We start from the raw sequence: 18,140 nt of genomic DNA on the forward strand, positions 1-18,140 counted from the left end.
TTCTCCCCGCACTGACCTACAAACGGCTTTTTTTTTATACCTACGACGATAAACAATGAGAGAGAGAGAGAGAGAGAGAGAGAGAGAGAGAGAGAGAGAGAGAGAGAGAGAGAGAATCAAACTATGTATCACCACCTACAAAGAAAGCATTAGTACACAAAATAATACAATGTGCTTGCGGGCCATATCTGAGAAAGGCAAAGAGATGGCGGAGGGAGGGAAGGAGAGAAAGAGAGGAGGGATTTGAGGCAGTGTAGAGGAAAGGAAGGAAAGAAGAGGAGGAGGTAATCGGGGAGCGAACCGTGAAAATACCAAGATATCCTGCGCACTGGGGCGTAGGATCAGGCGAAGTCATGCATCCTTTCCCGTTCCTTCGCGCCTCCTCCTCCTCCTCCTCCTCCTCCTCCTCCTCCTCCTCAGGCGTCCTTATGTATTCTTTTCCTTTTTTTTTCCTTATCGTTTTATGCTTTACCTTTCTCTCTTCTAATATTTATCACTTCTTCCTTCCTCTCTCTCTCTCTCTCTCTCTCTCTCTCTCTCTCTCTCTCTCTCTCTCTCTCTCTCTCTCGTGCTCTATCTCCAAACTTGTAACACTTGTTCCTCTCTCTTTTTTCCTCCTTTACGTATATATTTAGCGAACTGGTAAACTCTCTCTCTCTCTCTCTCTCTCTCTCTCTCTCTCTCTCTCTCTCTCTCTCTCTCTCTCTCTCTCTCTCTCTCTCTCTCTCTCTCTCTCTCTCTCTCTCTCTCTCTCTCTCTCTCTCTCTCTCTCTCTCTCTCTCTCTCTCTCTCTCTCTCTGCATTCTCTCTCTCTCTCTCTCTCTCTCTCTCTCTCTCTCTCTCTCTCTCTCTCTCTCTCTCTCTCTCTCTCTCTCTCTCTCTCTCTCTCTCTCTCTCTCTCTTCCTTTATCTGCTTTCTCTCTCTTTATTCTTTACTTTCAATCTCTCTTTCTCTCTCTCTCTTTCCTCTCTCCCTTCCTCTTCTCTTACAGTATCTCGACTTCTGACTTAATTTCGTTCTCCTTTCCTCCTCCTCCTCCTTTTGTTTTCTTCCTCCGTCTAGTTTACCTTCTCACAAATCCTTTTCTCAATACCCGTTTCTCTTCCCTAACAGCATCTCGACTTCTAACTTAACTATTCTGCCTCCAAATCTTTACCTTCGTCTCCTCCTCCTCCTTTTTCTTTTCTTCTCCTAGTTTCCTTTATCTCCTCACAACCTCTCCTCCGTGTTCCTTTCCTCTTCTCTTACAGCATCTCGACTTCTGCCTGTCTTCTCTTAAGTACCCTACCTCTAAATCTGTAACTTCGTCTCCTCCTCCTCCTCCTTCTTTTCCTTTTCTCCTCCTTCGTCGAGTTTCCTCCTCACAACTCCTTTCCGCAATTCCCCTTTCTCTTCACAGCATCTCCATTTCCGACTGTCTTCTCTCAACTGCTCTACCTCCAAATATGTAACTTCGTCTCCTTCTCCTCCTCCTCCTCCTCCTCCTCCGTCGTGCGTCCCGTGCAGTGGGTGACGCCTCACTTCTCACCAAGGTGGCGCCTGGAATCCCGCCTCCGCCACCTACGCCGTCTGAATCCCAGTCTCGAATACCTCCTGCTATCCTTTCCCCTTCCCTCCTTCCTTCTGCTGCTTCTGTTCCTTGTGTGTTTAATCCTCTCTTTCTTTACTTCTTCCTCTTTCACTATCTCATGTTATCTACACCGTCCGAATGTTTTTATTTTATTTTTGCGACAACCTTCCCCCTTTCTCTATATTCATTGCTTACTTTTCATGCCATTTATTATCTTTCTTATCTCTATCAAATACTTCCTAACTTCCAATCTGTCAAATCCCTCTCCCTCTCCCTCTCTCTCTCTCTCTCTCTCTACCGTCACCAGGCACAAGTACAGTTATCTCCAATCACTACAAACACACCCACAGCTATAGTGTAACCTTAACCTCACGATCCTCTTCTCTCGATCTCACTCCCTCCCCCCTTCTACCTTCTTTTCTGTCAGCTTCATTTCCACAGTCATCTCCACAAATATTTCTACAGCCACAGTAAGCCACTCATCTGGTACCCATCCTCTTCCTTCTTCACTCCTTCCATACCAATCCCTCCTCATCCTCCTTCGCTTTGTCTTCTCATTTCTTCTTCCTCCTCCTTCTCCTCTTCTTCATTTTCCTCTTCCCTCTCTTTCTCTTTCCCTTCCCACTCCTCCTGATGCATGGCTCATCCTGCTCGGCGCCTGATAAGGAAACTCGGCTACTCATTACGACGTCGCCAGGTAGAAGTTCATTTCCTTAGGGAGGTGCGCCTGGAGGAGAAGAAGGAGGAGGAGAAAGCCGGGAGACAGAAATAAAACACAAAACTTTTTTTCTATCTCTCTTCTCACGGTCTCTCTCGGCATTGCATCTTCATCCCCCCCCTCCCTCCCCTCCTCCTCCTCCTCCCCTCCTCCTCCTCCTCCTCCTCCGTTACTCTACATACCAACAGGGGCTCCTACAAGGCTCGGGCACGTCAGACATCCCGCCGCGGCCCAGATATGTGGCAGGGTAATGGCAGGGTGCATGGGGGGTGAGGGGAGGGGTGAGGGGAGTGTGATGATGTGTACTGCTCCGGTGTGTGTGTGTGTGTGTGTGTGTGTGTGTGTGTGTGTGTGTGTGTGTGTGTGTGTGTGTGTATGTGTGTGTGTGTGTGTGTGCTCTTTGTTCTTGATTATCCTGGCTTTCTTCTTTCATTTCATCTCTCTCTCTCTCTCTCTCTCTCTCTCTCTCTCTCATCGTCTATTCACGCACAATTAATCGCCCTTCGCGGCCCTGCAGGTGATGGAGCGCCACCTGTCAGCCGCGTAACCCAGGGCGGCGCTGACGTGTGGCTGCATCCTTCACACACGTCCAGGCTGCCCCCCCCCCCCCCGTCACCCCTCTCTCTTTCTCACCCCTCGACACCTCTCTCTCCATTTAAACTCCTCTCTCACACCATCTCCAACTCACATACATCATCTCCCTCTCTCTCTCACACATCTCCTTTCTACTTACACATCTTTTTACTAACACACTCTCCCATTCACCTCCCACCCGACACCTCTCTCCCTCCTTACCATCTTCGACCCTCACCCCTCTTTTTCCTTACTCACCTCCCCGATCCCTCCTTTTCTTCTATCTATCGCCTCCCCTCGTCTTCCCCTCCATCCCTCACCTCCCCAACCCCCCGACCCCTTCCCTCCCTCCACCACAACGCCACAATAACAGAGTGACGCGACGCTCCACATCACCCCAAACCAGGATCCAAGAATGTGAATCAAGGTCTCATCCTCCTCCTTCCTCTTGTATAACTCGAAACTATTCCAAGAGTGTTGCACCAAAACACCTCGGGAATTAAATATTGGTGACTTTTTTTTTTTAATTACAACACCTCGAATCAAATTTTGGCCTGACACCGTTCTATCTATACATGCCAGGCCAGATATGTTTTTTCCTATACTCACATGCATCTCTCTTTTTTTTTTTTTTTTTAAGGCCAGATCTGTTTTTTCCTATATTCACATGTATCACTTTCTCTTTTTTATGTCAGCTAGGGAATAAATCGTCGGTGTGACACTTCTATATTTCATCGTTACATGCATCTCTTGTTTTTTTAGCTCGTGATTCCAATAAAAATGAATGTGGTGAATGTTTGCCGCAGGATACGTTTTATACAGCAAGTTGAATCTTTATTTGCAGCGTTTTTATGGGGCGTAGCTGCGGGCGAATACTGCAAACCACACACAATAAAGTAGCAAACACAGTGGCTGCGGCAGGACAGAAATCACACCCCCAGCACCACCCTTGCCCCCCTCCCCTCCCCCACACCGCCTGCCATCTACGTCCCCCCCCCCCCCGGCTCCTGCCTGCTGTTGTGCACCTGTCAGGAGTGAGGGGCTGAGTGGGGTGAGGGACGGCCCCAGCACAGCCCCGAGACACGCACAAACGTTCTCCTGGTTAGATAACGCGCACACACACACACACACACACACACACACACACATACACACACAACTCGGGAATTCAATTTTGTTCGGATATTTTTTTTTCTTCATCTTTACATGCATTTTTTTCAGCTCGTTATAATAAAAATGAGTGAATATATGACACACACACACACACACACACACACACACACACACACACACACACACACACACACACACACACACACACACACACACACACACCTGCCCTGATTAAGATGTTCACGTTCCCCTGTTAAGAGATACATATCATTCTTCACTTTCAAGATAAGATATACAGAAGCAGGTTTCTGTTACAGGTGAGGCACGCCATCCCACAGCAAGGTCAAGACTACGTACACAGTGAGTCAGCGTGGAGAAAACCAGGGCACGGCTGCCAACACAAGGGACCGGGACAGCACGCCATGTAATACCCCTGATTTTTTATTAGTTTTATTCAAGGTATGTTATTACGGTCTTATTAGGTATTTTTTAGGTATTTTATCACGGAGTGGTTGGTTGGTTTTGCTGATTTTTTTACAGCACTTTTTACGAATGAGTGTACAATGTGTTTAACTGACTATGAAAATCCAACACTTCTAACTAATTCCGTCTCGAAAATGGAATTAAAAACCCAAACTAATCACATAACTGTTAATAAATATTCTAATACAACGTTAAAAAAAAAGCTGACGTTAGTTTCGAAGAGATGAAGAATGGAACACACATGAGCACGGCTTTAGACACAAGGGAAAACTAATAACAAGATGCTTTTCAGGAAGGGTTTATGTCAGATCACACGGACTAAGCTATAAAGATTAAACCTCCCAAAACCAGGTCACGGATCCACGTACAGAATGAGTCTTCGCGAAACAGGGTCAGGGATTGCTTACGTCCGGCCAGGCAGCGAACACAAGTCACACAACGTTGCCAGATTATTGTACTCTGCCTCTTATGTTTGCTGATTTCCCACCCAAAAACTGCTTTCATCACCCAAAATAATTGCCTTCATATATGGTTATCGTTTAAATGGTTAATTATCGGTGTTTCCTGGCAACAGTAATGGGCTAGAAATCGGAAAATAAGCAGCTCTGAGTACGATAATCTGGCAACGGTGAGAGGACAGCACGTGACATCTGGCACGGAGAGGAGGGGGTCTGGGATGAGGGGAGGGGGTCAGGGAGGACGGGAGGGGGTAGGGAGCTATCACGGAGGTGCTGACTCATGAGGAAAAGGGGAAGCCTGCAAGACGGGGAGGGGAGGGAGGATGACTACAAGAGGAGGAAAAGAAGGAAACGTTAACTCATAGGGAAGGGTGAGGAAAATTCAATGATTGGAAGAGGAAGGGAAAAGGGGACGAGAGAAGATGTAAAGAAGGAAAGGCTGCAGTACGGGGGGTGAAAAGGAAGGGAGTGGAGGGGAATGTGACAAAGGGAGGAGAGGTAGAGAACGTCTCATAGGGAGGGAGGGGAAAATTGAATGACCGGAAGGGGAAGGGAAGAAGCGGACGAAAATTAAGAGGTGAAGGAAGGGGAGGAGAGGAGAGAAGAGAGAAAGGAGAAGTGAGGATATCTGATTGTGGTAGGAAAGGTAGGAAACTGTCTCATGGGGAAGGGAGGGGAAACCTGAATGATTGAGAGGGGAAGAGAAGGGGGTGAGAAAGGAAACACGGGGAGTGGAGTGAAAAGGAGTGGAGGGGAATCTGATAAGGGGAGGAAAGGTAGGAAACTGTCTCATGGGGAAGGGAGGGGAAACCTGAATGATTGAGAGGGGAAGAGAAGGGGGCGAGAAAGGAGAGGTGAGAAATGGAAACAATACAGGACGGGGAGTGGAGTGAAAAGGAGTGGAGGGGAATCTGATAAGGGGAGGAAAGGTAGGAAACTGTCTCATGGGGAAGGGAGGGGAAACCTGAATGATTGAGAGGGGAAGAGAAGGGGGCGAGAAAGGAGGTGAAATATGGAAACAATACAGGACGGGGAGTGGAGTGAAAAGGAGTGGAGGGGAATCTGATAAGGGGAGGAAAGGTAGCAAACTGTCTCATGGGGAGGGTAAAACTGAATGACTGGAAGGGGGAAGGAAGAGGGGACGAGGATGGAGAGGTGGTGTAGATACAGCGACGCACGCATGCAGCACAGCCACACTTTCCTCTTCCAAATGAGCTGAAGTAAGGGAGCTCCAGCATGCCTCCGTAAAAACACCAAGTCGAGGGTTTAGTGTTCGCCCTCCGGCACGGCCCTCCTGCAGCTGTTGGTCGGGGAGAGGGGGTGGGGGAGGGGGCGGGGGGTTAGCTGCACACGCACACACACACTACCACGAGCCACGCTAACCGACAATAAATAACCTTCGAGACTACACACACACACACACAGCCTGACAACACCTGCAGGCAAGACTAAGAGGAGGAAAAAAATAATTACAGGTAAGCAAATACCGAGGGAAAAAACGGACGTAATAAATGGCGGCGGCGATATTGATGGCAAAAATAGTATTACCATTATTATTAGGAGTAGCAACAGTATTTAATCTTCATGGCTGGAGGAAGGGAAGTAGTTGTAGGTTCTGAACAAAACAAACAAAAACATAATTACTTAACAACTTCATCCTCGTGTACAAACAATTAAGTTAACACATGAATGACTGCAAACTCCGTAACATATCCCCCTCCTCCTCCTCCTCCTCCTCCTCCTGCAGCAGCTCCTCCCCGGCACCACGCTCCACACACACGCCTCCTCTCGCACTCATTACACGCCTCATTACCCTCACCACTATTAGATAATAATCCTCGTATCATCCCAGCCACTCATCCTCACACTGTTCTACCCCATCCAGCTCCTGCCCCGCCCCGCCCCGCCCCGCCCCGCTCCGACAACACTCCGCAGCATCACCCTACATCAGCTACAGTACTGCCTCCCTTCCTTCACCCCCACCTCTTCCGGTCCTGCCCCACCCCGTTAACCTCCACCACAGCCTTATTGCGAGGGTTACAGTAGAACCTCCCCGTCCCTTTCTGTGCTGTTACTGGCCCATGAACACTTCGCAGAACGCCGTCAGCCACTCCCCCTTACTCCGTACTCTGTTCTACTCCACCTAATGAACCGCCGCCCCTCCCACCCCCGTGTATACTTCGCCTTCCGCTCAACACCACCAGAATAACTACGATATTAAAAGCCTTTGCTATAAGACGTTTCGGAGTTTCCACACCCACATTTGATAAGGCGTTGTTTGTAGATTTGAGTTTTTCCATGGTAGGTTGATAAGCCTTGTGATAGTTCGACAAGGCCTCTGCACTGTGAATGTGAAAAATGATCATGAGAACCAGACCCGAGACCCGAACCCGAACATAGCGTGAAGAATAATAAACACTTCTTTCCCTCCCTCAACTCTGCCTCATTTCCCTCTGCAAGCCACCTCTCTTCCTTGTTGCTGCCCGATCTACTCCTCCTCCTTCCCTCCGCCCTTGCCACTATTCCTTCTCCAATATACCCATGTGCTAAAGGGAACGTAGCTCTCCCGGTGGTGGTATACTCTTTATGACCCTTGGAAGTATTTGCTGTGAGAGCCGAAAGCGTCTGAGAATACGGCTTAAATATTTCGCCTAACGCAATCCCACCCCATGAATCCCCGCAACCTCCTCCCGCTCCCTCCAGATCCTCCTTCAGACAGCCAATCCCTCCCCACCAAACCCCCAACACCACCTCTCCCCATCCAATCACTCCTCGGCTACTGCAACACCGACTCACTCTTCTCCCCACTCCCCACTGCCCTCCAACCCAACAGCCCCGCCTGCCTCCGCCCCCCACCCCATCAATATTTACAGCAGACACCGATTCCATTACCCTGAGCGTAAACACACCGACGGGCTAATTCAGTCAGGAGGTAGTGATGGTGGTGGTAGTGGTGATGGTGGTAGGTAAAGTGTTTTGAGTGGTGGTGATGGTAGATTAGGATTTTTGAATGGTAGTGAGGTGATCGGTGGTGGTGGTATACTCAATTCAGGCTAACTTGGCGAATAGGCCCCCCCCACTTCCCCTAACACGTGCATATCATTGGCCAGTCCCCGAGTAAGTCACGCCCCCTCTCCATCTCAGGCTACATTTGATTGGTGGATGTTGGGGAAGGCTGAATCTTATTGCCGCTCGATGGGCTGTGATGGGCGGGGCTTATTTGTCTCGAGAATTTGAACAGACTATAATGGTGGTGGTGACAATGGTGGGGCATGCTGAGTACACACACCACACAGCACATGCCACCAGCTGATGAGAATAAACAAAGCGTGAAGGACAATAAACACTTCTTTCCCTCCCTCAACTCTGCCTCATTTCCCTCTGCAAGCCACCTTTCTTCCTTGTTGCTGCCCGGTCTGTTCGTCCTCCTTCCCTCCGCTCTTGCCACCATTCCTTCTCCAATATACCCCTGTCCTAAAGGATACGCAGCTCTCCCGTCAGGTGTACTAGGCTTCCTTTACGGGTATGTAGTGGCTCTCGGTAGGGTATGAAAAAACAAATAAAAATGCTGGTACTTCATATATTACCATTTTGGCTATTGGGGGTTTGTTGTGTTGAGGTGTTCAGTGCGAGGCGGGTTTGGGCATAAGTACTGAGGGTGCGAACCAAAGATAGGCGAAGATGGTCATACAAACACCTCTTCCTCCTCCTCCTCCTCCTCCCCGTAGATGCGTCACAGGCAGCCCTTCTCTCCTCACTCTTGCCTCCTCCCTCCCCCCTCGTGCTCTATCCTATAACACACCCAGGAATAGCCAACAGCCACTAGACAAAGGCGTTCAGGTGTTCCTCAGCCACACGTGTTTTTTGATGCACCTGAGCCGTCGATAACGTGTCCCTGAATCCCATCACCCTGACAACCCTTCTCCATCTATTACTGGCCAAGGAAAACTGATTAAGGCTGAGGAATGACTGGAGGATGGCAGGACTGTTCATCCTTCTCTATGCCATCACGTTAGACTTCTCCCAGACCTTCCTTCCTCACCGTGTCTGTCCTTTCGTCGGTTGGCTGCACGACTCTCCCTCTTCTTCCCTCTCTCTCCTCTCCCACCATCTGTCCTCATCCCAGACTCCTCCCCGAACTCCTTTCCTCACCTCTCCGTCGGTTCTTTGGTCGGCTGGCTGCATGACTCTCCCTCTCCCTCTTCTTCCCTCCCTCCCCTCTCTCGGCATCTGACCTCACCCCAGACTCCTACCCAAACTCAATCCCAATCCAATAGTAGGTTGGCTCCATGATTCCCTCCTCCCTCTCCCTCTTCCCTCTCCCGCCATCTGTCCTCAAACCAATTTCCCCGCGCTCTGGGAAGCAAACAAAATACAATCAGGTGCGTGCATGCAGACGTGATACAGGGCAGGCGTGAACTGATCTGAGAGACCCTGAGAAGCAACGATAGACAAACTGTTGACGCTGCAGACTTAACGTCGCCTACATCCCCACACCAGCCTTACCCTCACCCGCCACGCACTGCCTCCTATGTCCGTCCAAGTGTTCGTCATGGTCCCCCCTCGCCTGCACGGAGCATATGTTGAGCCGCTAACGAGAGCCTACAAGCGTCCCCAAGTCACGGTTATGTTAATGTTGCTTGGTTGGAAAAATACGCAAGGACACAGAGACTAGTTTGTATTCTCAATGTGGCCTGTGTGTGTGTGTGTGTGTGTGTGTGTGTGGGGGGGGGGGGGGGGGTAAGGACGTGGAAAGTTTAACATGCACGGAGAGGAGTTTGCCGTCCCTGCTTGCCCCTCTCCCTTCTCTCTCCTCTCTGCCATTCATTTTCTCATTACTCTCTCTCTCTCTCTCTCTCTCTCTCTCTCTCTCTCTCTCTCTCTCTCTCTCTCTCTCTCCATTTATTACTGTTACTCTCCTTGACGTTTTTACTTCTATCTCCTGTTTCCTAATCGTCTATCTCTTCCTTTTCCTCCATTTCCTATTTCCCTATCACCCTTTTTCCCATTAATTACCTCATCATATTCTTACCCTTTCCTTCCATCCTTCTCTTCTTATCTCTTCTTATATCCAATAACTTCTCTCATTTCCTTTTCTTGTATCTCTATCTACTCTTGTTTCCTTTCTTCTTTTTCTTCACATTTATAATTTGTTCTTACTTCAAGCCACCTATCCCTTACCTTGTTTTCTCTATCCCTCCCTCCTCTCATAGCGTCAGTGTTCCCTCTCTTTCCTCCCCTCTCATCCTTCCTTCCATCTCTCCTCCCTTTCCGCTTTTCCTTTTCTTTCCCCATCCTTCTCTCTTCTCTCATCTCATCAGTGTTCCCTCCCTTCCTTCTTTCCATCTCTCTTCTCCCTCCTTTCCAGCCCTCCCTCCCTGCCGCCTCCTCCTGCCACTTTTACCTGCCGCTCTCTCTCTTTAGTGTGACATAATGTTCTTTCCTTAATGTTACTTTGTTACTGCTCTCTCCTTTTCTCTCTCTCTCTCTCTCTCTCTCTCTCTCTCTCTCTCTCTCTCTCTCTCTCTCTCTCTCTGTGTGTGTGTGTGTGTGTGTGTGTGTGTGTGTGTGTGTGTGTGTGTGTGTGTGTGTGAGAGAGAGAGTGTGAGAGTGTGTGTGTGTGTGAGAGAGTGAGAGAGAGAGAGAGAGAGAGAGAGAGAGAGAGAGAGAGAGAGAGAGAGAGAGAGAGAGAGAGAGAGAGAGAGAGAGAGAGAGGGGGGGGCTCACAAAGGCCAGCATCGTGAGGTAGGAAAAACAAACTTGCATTATGTTCGACTTTCAAAATGGTGAACTTATTTTTAAATAGCGAACACTGATTACAGCCGCGTGACCCGCCTGACAGCACGCGTCCACACACACACACACACACACACACACACACACACACACACACACACACACACACACACACAGTTATTATTATCACTACTACTACTACTACTACTACTACTACTACTACCACCACCACTACATCCTAATGATCTTATGACCCTAATACCAAGAGAAGGAGGAGGAGGAGGATAGTCTAGGCGCGTTACCAAGCAGCGTATTTATTGAGCTCTCCTTCACACGAGAGGACGGAGATGAGGAGGAGGAGGAGGAGGAGGGCCGGCGCGTGAGCATCGATCGTACAGCACGTGGGGACAAACACCGTGACCATGAACTTGAGCGACCCACGAGGACGAGAGGGCCGCTGGGTCCACCGAATTCGATGGGTGCAGGAGGTGGTCGTAGTAGTAGTAGTAGTAGTAGTAGTAGCATTTCATAAAGTTATTTTTACTACAGAAAGACGGAAAAGAAAAAGAAGAAAGAGTACGAAAAGGAAAAGGAGGAGGAGGAGGAGGCGGTGGCGGAGGCGCAGAAGGAGATAAAAGACGCTACGAGAGAGGAAATAACAATCCTCGTAAAACTGTATATAAGAATTGCTTCTCCGACTGCAGTGCTTTCTCTCTCTCTCTCTCTCTCTCTCTCTCTCTCTCTCTCTCTGGCCCGCCTCCCGGAGTGCACACAACTCGATCGGACTGGGGGAGAGAGAGAGAGAGAGAGAGAGAGAGAGAGAGAGAGAGAGAGAGAGAGAGAGAGAGAGAGAGAGAGAGAGAGAGAGCAACTACGTAACAAAGGACCATGGAGTAGTAGTATTAATTCAGGGATTCAGGGCAAAACAAAAGCGAATCTAAACAATAAGATCGGAGAAAAAAACCGCTGAATAAAATAATAACAACAAAAGAAAACAAATGCAAAATAAACAAACTCAGTCTCGTTCAGTTCATCTCAGTTTCAGGGACGAGGAAATGGAGGACGCACTAATGAAAGAGAAAGAAAAGAAAGGAAAAAGTAGAGAAGAGATGAGAAGGATGAGAGGGAGCCACAGCGAAATGAAGCCAAGATTAGTGGAACGAGAGGGGTGAGAGGGAAGGGTGAGGAGGCGGAACAGAGAGGGGAGAGGGAGAGAGGGGATGAATGGCAGATGGGACGTGATGAAGGAAGCCATGGAGAAGGGAAGGGAAGGGAAGGGAAGGGAAGGGAAGGGTACAGGAATGATAGAGAAGGTAAGGATAAGGAAGAAAAGTGAAGGAAAGAGATGATAACAAAAGGGAAGGGAAAGGAAGGGATGGGATGGGAAAGGAAGGGAAGGGAAGGGAAGGGAAGGGAAAGGAAAGGAAGGGAAAGGGAGGGATGGGAAAGGAAAGGACGGGAAAGGAAAGGAAAGGATGGGAAAGGAAAGGAAGGGAAAGGAAAGGAAAGGAAAGGAAGGGATGGGAAAGGAAAGGACGGGAAAGGAAAGGACGGGATGGGAAAGGAAAGGATGGGAGAGGAAAGGAAGAGATGGAAAAGGAAAAGAAGGGAAAGGAAATGAAGGGATGGGAAAGGAAAGGAAAGGAAAGGAAGGGAAAGGAAAGGAAGGGATGGGAAAGGATGGCAGCAATGAGAAGAATGGAAGGAAAGTGAAATTAAGGTAAGGATATAAAAGTAAGAATTGACAAGGAAAAAGGAAAGAAAGGGAAGAGATAAGAGAAGGGGGAGAAGAGGAAGAAAGGGAAGGGGAAAAAGAGGAGGGGAAGATATAAGAAAGGGAAAAGATAAAAGGAGAAAGAAGGGAAGAGAAGGAAAGGGAAGGGAAAAAGAAAGGGAAATATTTAAGGAAGGGAAAAGAAACCTGAAGAGAAGAGAAGGGAAGAGAAGGAAAGGGAAGGGAAAAAGAAAGGGAAATATTTAAGGAAGGGAATAGAAAGGTGAGGAGATGAGAAGGGGAAGAGAAAAGAAGGGAAGGAAAAGAAAGGTGAGGAGATGAGAAAGGGAAGAGAAAAGAAGGGAAGGAAAGGGAAGGGAGAAAACAAGAACAGAAAAAGGGAGGAAAGGAAAAGGAGAAAGAAAGGAAAGGATATATAAAAATAAAAATGAAGGTAAGTAAAGGGCAGGGAAGAGATCAAGAAGAGGAGGGTGAAGAGGGTGGGGCGTGAGATAGGACAGGTGGTTAAGGAGATGGACGAGGAGGGAGGGGCAGGGAGCAGGGAGGAGGATGAGGCGAGAACATAAACATCGGATAATCGGTAATAAATATTGAGACACGTGTGAGAGGTGGAAAATATAAACCATCTCTCCCAATCTTTAACCTTCCCCCAGCGGCTGACAGGTGTGGGGGGAGGCAGGTAAAGGAGGGGAAGGGAGGAGAGAAGAGAGATGCAGAGATGGATAGGTAAGTTAGGGAAGGTAGGAAGAGAGAGAAAAGAAAGTAAGGAAAGGAAAGGAGAGGGGGAGGAGATGGATGGGGAGGTTAGGAAAAGAAGAGGGAATGAAGATAAGGGAGAAAATAAAGAAAACGAGATAAGAAAAAGGAGACGGGAGGAAAGTTGGTTAAGTTAGAGAAGGAAGAGAGGGTAAAGAGAGAAGAAAATAAGGATAGAAAAAGATAAGAGAGAGGATGGGAGAATAGATGGTCGTTGGGGAAAGGAGAGGGAATGAAGAAGAAAGGAAATACGAAAAAAATCAGAATGAGGAGATGCGGGGAATGACAGAAAGAAAAGAAAAAAAAACAAAGAGGAGATGGGAGGAATAAAAGAAAGAAAATAAAAACAATCATAAAGAGGAGATGAGGGGAATGACAGTCGAATTAGGGAAAGAAGGAAGGGGGTATGAAAGAAAAGGGAGAGAACATGAAAAGCTAAAGACGTATGAGAGAAAATGAAAGGAGGGGAAAGAAGATGAGGGAATGGAGGCGAGAATGAGAAAGAGTGATAAGGGGAGAGGGAGAGAGAAAAGTAAAGGAAGATTAGGCAGAAATGTGTACTTAAGAGAAACGAAAGAGTAAACAGAGGGGAACAAGGGGCTGAGAGGGAAAGAAAGGGGAGAAAAGAGAGAGTCGAGAGGGGCAAAAAAGGGAAGGGAAAAAGTTTGTTGAATAAATACCACAAGAATGAGGGAGAACAGGGCTTAACGAGGGAGGGAAGGGAGGGAAGGAAGAGAAGGAGAGAGGAAGGGAAGGATGGAGGGAAGGGAGAGAAGGAAAGAGGAAGGAAAGGAGGAGGGAAGGAAGGATGGGAATGAGAAAGAAAAAAAAGGGAGGAGTGAAGGAGAGGCAGAGGTAAGATATGGAAAAAATAAACGAAACAAGAAAAACAAAAGAAAAATAGATGGAAACGAAGGAAGGAGGGAAGGAAGGAAGGGAGGGAATGAAGAAGAGAGAAAACGAAGGAGGGGAAAAGGAGACCCTGAGGTAAAGGAGGGAAGAGATGAGAAGGAAAATAGAAGCGAAAAATAGGAAAAAAAAAGAAAAAGAAAGTCGGAAATGGAGTGAATAAATGAATGCAGGAAAGAAGAAAGAAACGAAGGAAAGAAAGAAGGGAAGGAGGAAAGGAGGGAGAGAGTAGGAAAGGAGAGAAGCAAGCAGAGAGGTGTGGAGGAGGAAGGCAAGACATTAAGGAAAGATAAATGGGCTGTGGAGGGAAGGTAGAGGGAGGGAGGGAGGGAAAGGTGGAGGGAAGAAGGGAGTGGAGGAAGACTTCAGGGGAGGTGGACAAAGGTTAATGAGGGAGGCAGGTGGAGGAATTTCTTAAGCAGGTGGAGAGAAAAGCCCGGCAGTGGAGGAGAGATGGAGGAAGAAGAGAAGAAGGAAGAAGACGAAGAAAAGGAGGAGGATAGAGTCTCTCTCTCTCTCTCTCTGGGGTAACGAGGCTATAGCTCAGCAGTCGACCGCTAATGAATAAATAATGGAGAGAGAGAGAGAGAGAGAGAGAGAGAGAGAGAGAGAGAGAGAGAGAGAGAGAGAGAGAGAGAGAGAGAGAGAGAGAGAGAGAGAGAGAGAGAGAGAGAGAGAGAGAGAGAGAACCCGCCTCTTTGACACATTGGGATAGCTACTTCAAGGTTTTATTTCTTTCATCTCGACCAGAAAGCTGATGAGGGGAAAGAGGGTGGGGGAGTGGGAGGGGAGAGGAGGGGAGTGTGGGGTGCCTCCTTTTCTTAGCCGAGGGGAGAAAATGAGCGGCGGAAGGAAGAGGGAGAGAGGGGAGAGAAGACGAAGAAGGAAGAGAAAGAGCAAAAGGAGAGAGAGGAAAGAGAAGCAAGGAGGAGAAAGGGGGGAAGGAGACATGGAAGGAATAAGTGAGAGGGAGAAGAGAGGGAGGAGGGGAAAGAAGGGGAAGGCCGAAGAAGGGAGGATGAGGGGAAAGAGGGAGCCGGAGGGGAGAGAGGAAAGAGAAGGGAATTACTGGGCAGAGTTTAGCCAGGAAAGAGGAAGGTGGAGAAAATGAGAGGAGGTAAGAAAGAAGAATTGGAGGACAGAGAGAGAGAGAGAGAGAGAGAGAGAGAGAGAGAAGAGAAGGAAGACGAATAGGAAAATGAGGAAGGAGTTAAAGGAAGAGGGGAAAAGTGGATAAACATGTGGGAGGAGGAAGGAAGGAAGATTGGAGTGAGGAGAGATAAAAAAAGATAGGATGGAAAGGAAGTGAAGATAAAGGAGATGAATGGAGGGGACGGAGGGGGGGGGAGAGAGAGAGAGAGAGAGAGAGAGAGAGAGAGAGAGAGACGGGATGAATGTAATGCAGTTCATGAAATCAATAACTCCTTCCACCACCCCGTCATGCACACACACACACACACACACACACACACATACACACACACACATACACACAACGCAAATAGACACGAATAAACATTAAAGATCATGCTTATATGCAACTTGATCCCAGACAAGCACTGCGCTCTCTCTCTCACGTCAAGGAGCACAAAAGACCTGCCAGGTAAAACTCACGCCCAAGGCACCTTCCTGGCCTACCTTTCCTCCCTCTTCCCCTTCTTCTTCCCTCCTCCTCCTCCTCTTCCTAATCCCATGTCCTCCACTCCCCTCCCTCGCTTCCCTCCTCCACGCCCACCTAGCCACGTGCGCCATCTAAGTGCCCATCGATCCGTGCCACTCCACCTAATTACCAAAGGCTCCCGGTCTCTTAATTAGGTCGTCGGGGTCAGCTGAGTGCACCTGTCCGCCCCTAGCACAGGTGAGTAAGGAAGCAAGTCTGACCTATTACTCCTACTTCTACTCGAGCCAAAGGAGACAAGGAGTATGTACAGACGGGGATTCCCTTTTCTTATGGTTTATGGAAGTCAAGAGGACGCTGAATTTTGCCTTGGTTCGAGTTGTGTAAAGATTAGCGCGTGGAGGTCCTTAGCCTTGGTCACACAGGAACCCCAGGTGCTCCTCACGGCCAGGTATACCGGGGCTTGTGCCAGGCAGCCGTGTGAGGGCACCGTGGGGTGGCGTGTGGGGGTAAGGAGGGGGGGGGGATACCTGTATGGAAATGAGATGGAAAAAAGCAAGGGGAAGATGGACAGAAAGATCATGGAAAAGAGAGATGCTGGACAGGGAGAGGATGAGGGATATGGTGTAAGGAACGAGGGAGGAGGGAAACTGGAGGGTCGGTGACGAAAATGCAGGCATGGTGAGGGAAGGTGTTGGGGGGGGGGGGGGGGGCAAGGTGTGGCGAGAGGGGGAGCTGGAGTGGGCGAGGGGGAGTTGAGGTCGCCGGGGACGTGAGTGGTGCAGGTCGCGGAACACTCGGCGGTGGTGCAGTATTAAAGGCGGCAGCACAGGCGGCCGCCCACGCGTGCTGCCTGAGGTGTGGGCGGCGCGTCCCACACACACCCGCACACTACACGTGCCGGAACAAGCGGCAGCATCCCATTCACCGCCGTCCGTCTCGGTGACCACCTCGGTTTGTCGTCCCCTCCCTGAGGCTCCCACACACACCTACGCCGGCTACTCGCGCCTTGTTGACGCGGTAAGAAACGTGGCGACCGCCTGCCCCTCGCGGCGGGGTGACCAACCAGGGGGCGGCGGTAACTAGGGATTGCTAGGTGTACTTGTCACGCGCTCCTAGTCTGCTCTTGACACACTCATCCACGTGTTCCTGGAGTGGCCGTGAAGGGGCCGCGCGATGCCTCCACACCCTAGCCCCCGACAAGGCACGTTCACCATCGCTCATGTGGAGTGCCACTCCTTGGCCTCGAGGCACCACAGGCTGTGCCTTCACCGGCGTCACTTCACGTGGCGGCCTTGCTCGGCAGGGCGGCAAAGAAGCCTTCACGTGCTGCATGTCTAAAAATACGATGCATGGGGCCTGCCAGCTGCCTGCCAGAGGGGCGCGGGGCCTGCCCGTGCGCCACGAGGGGTGCCCTGCAGTGGGGCACGGATAGGTCGCGGGTGCCGAGTAGCCCCCACCCCGCCAGCACACTGAACATTGAACCCTCACCTCACAAGGGGGCTGTCTGTCACAGGCAAACACACCTTATGATTGATGGCTTCCTTTGATAACTATCTTCATGAAAACACATTACAGGCATTCTACTACCAATGATGTTAAACAAGTGCTGATTCAATTACAAGAACACAATAATAATTCATCGTCCTCTACAAGTGACAAGTGTTCACAATAAAGGCGAAGTGAGCAAACGCTGCTGTACCTACGCGGCGGACGCGGATCACCTGGAGGAGTGAGACTCAGCCGCCCGCCCCAACACCTGCATGCCCTGAGGCAGCAGCACAGAGGCAGTGGCGGGGCGGTAGCACACTGGTGGCCCGCTGCCCCCCCTACCGCCCCAGCCTTCGCTTGGGGCTGCAATGTACGCTTGATGGCTGCCATCCGGCGGCGTCTCCAGGGAGGCCCGAGGCACGGGGGTCGCTTCGCCAAATTATATTATCTTCCGATATAAAATACAAAAGTGTCATTACTGGGGGGTCAAGGTTCCGCGAAAAGATAATTGCAAACAATCAGGGAGCCATCAGGGGGCGAGATTATAATGACGAGCTGCTAAATAGATTGCCGCCACCACCTTCATACAAATGGCAGGACCAGAGCAAACAGCCACGTTAGTGCTGCATGGGGCTCTGACCCCGGCTGGTGTTTGCATGGTGATAAAGGTTGATAAGGTAGGGGGAGGGGTGATACCTGTTCACATTGAAACACACCTGGGGCGGCGGCAATGTCATCCAAATGAATCGATGATGCAACCTAATTGCAGCTTTTGTTGCCAATGGGGCGTGACCTCAACAGCTGGGGAGAAGTGGGGAGACGACCCTGAGGACACATTAACTGCCCTAGAAATTTAATGACGATAATCATAAGATAGCGGGTGGAGAATTAGGGGGTGAGGTCAGCGAGGCGACAGGGGGATGGGCTGCAGGAGCCCGATTGCGGCACAACAAAGCCCAGCAGCCCGGCCGAGGGATTA

The 18,140-nt window shown here is 49.6% G+C and overlaps 1 protein-coding gene across 11 annotated transcripts in view; it reads right to left on the minus strand.

Moving 5' to 3' along the window:
- Window positions 1-18,140, minus strand: part of LOC127007463 (CLIP-associating protein 2-like) — a 114,661-nt gene that overhangs the window by 86,314 nt on the left and 10,207 nt on the right. The gene's annotated exons all lie outside the window — the stretch shown is intronic.

This window comes from Eriocheir sinensis, chromosome 35 (assembly GCF_024679095.1).
Source record: "Eriocheir sinensis breed Jianghai 21 chromosome 35, ASM2467909v1, whole genome shotgun sequence".
In the NCBI taxonomy this organism is placed as follows: Eukaryota; Metazoa; Arthropoda; class Malacostraca; order Decapoda; family Varunidae; genus Eriocheir; species Eriocheir sinensis.